Raw genomic sequence first — 1986 nt, 5'->3', positions numbered from 1 at the left:
TTTTAGCCATAACATGCAGTGATAGGAATTTATTTGGCTTCAACTTGAGTAAGAAAATATTTTGAATGCAAGAATGACTCACAATATTCTAGGCTCTGTAAATATGAAGGTGTTTATATGAGTCAAATCTGTTTCCTGAGATTTCTGGAGCAAAATAGCACAAAGTGGGTGGCTTCGGGGAACAGAAATGTATTCTTTTACCATCTCCTGTAAAACAAATCTATGGCAAAAGCAGAGTCATGTGTTCTCTGTCTGCTCTGAATGAAAATGAAGAAATATCTCTTGCTTTTTAGTTTGGACAGTGGTGGATGCCTCTTTGCCTTCTTTGGTTTGTAGATGTATCTTCACCTGACATCTTCTCCTTTTATTATTTTGTCTTAGTGTTCTCTCCTTTTATAAGTGTTTAAAAACTCATTGTCACAGAGTCCAAACCAACTTGTAACTGACCGTCTAGCTCATTTTCAAAGTCTATAAATTGCGTATTGGGATCGGAGGTAGACTCATCAGTAACCACCATTATGCAGAGGACCCAGTCTTGCTTGCTGAAAGTAAAGAGGACTTGAAGTACTTGTTGCAGAAGATCAAAGATTGCATCCTTCAGTATGGATTGCATCTCAATGTCAAGAAAACAAAGATTCTTACTACTGGACTGATAGGCAGCATCATGATGGGTGGTGAAGAGATTGAAACTGTCAACAACTTCATCTTGCTTGGATCCACAATTCACACCCTTGGTACCAGCTGTCAGGAAACCAGTATTGCACTGGAAAAGTCTTCACTTAGGGACCTTTCCAAATTATTTAGGAGTAGTGTTGTCAATTTGAGAACTAAGGCGTATCTCATTCAGGCCATGGTCTTTCAAATAATTTGCTATACATCTGAGACCTGGACAATTAATAGAAATAACAGAATAATAATTGATGCCATTGAACTGTGGTGTTGGAGAAAAGGATTGGACATTGTACCAAAATAACAAACACATAAGTCTTGGAAAGGGCACTTTGGGGGCAAAGATAATGATGCTTCACCTCACATACTTCAGACATGTTGCTAGGAGGGGCTGTTTCTTGGAGAGGAACATGATGCTTGGAAGGAGTAAGGGTAGGCGAATGAGAGAAAGACCTTCAACTAGGTGGATTTGTCAGGAAGTGAGAAGATTGCAGAGCATAAGACCGGGTTCAGATCTGTTGCTCATAGGGTCACTATCAGTCCTACTCGACCCAGTGGCATCTAAGAACAACAACATAAAGTGTACAAGACATTAATGCTCATCTTCCTCTGCAAAAGCCACTGGTAGATTCAAACCACCAGAGAGAATTTAAAGTGCAACTTCCTGTGGGCTACACTAGCAGAGCTCCATGAGAAGAGATAGAGATTGAGACCAACTTTGTTGCAGTGTGATCTTATTCATTTAACTGGTAAGTTCTTATTTCTAAATAGGATCATATTCACACCTAAGGCTATGACTTCAAGATATCTTTTTAAGCAACACAATTAGATTCATGTCAGGATAGTCAAAGTTACCGTACATCAACAAATTATAAATGTTAGTGAGCTAGTAAGAAAATATTTCATACAAAATTTCTAATACTGTTATTTAAATGGACTCTATTTCCCCCCATGGTTATTTGTAAATCTGGAATGACCAAAGCTCTGCCATCTGAAAGTTACCAGTGTTTGTGACAGAAGAAGAAATTAGAGAAGATGGAAGCTCTAATGCTGAAACTGTAAATTTATACACAATGTTTCCAAAACACACACACACACACACACACACACACACACACACACGAAAACCAGATTTATAAGGAGAGTAGTGGATAAAGTCAATGCTGTTGTTGTTGTTGTTGTTATGTGCCGTCGAGTCGTTTCCGACTCATAGCGACCCTATGCAAAACAGCCCTAAACCCTGCTCTATCCTGCGCCAACTGCACTGCCTCCGACACACTCATCCCGAATACCCCAGTCACCGAATCAATCCATCTC

This window comes from Elephantulus edwardii, unplaced genomic scaffold, assembly GCF_000299155.1.
Source record: "Elephantulus edwardii isolate Elephantulus edwardi_28Jun2011 unplaced genomic scaffold, EleEdw1.0 scaffold00046, whole genome shotgun sequence".
NCBI lineage: Eukaryota > Metazoa > Chordata > Mammalia > Macroscelidea > Macroscelididae > Elephantulus > Elephantulus edwardii.
The sequence above is the reverse complement of the archived record's forward strand: the minus strand, read 5'-3'. Positions refer to the sequence as shown.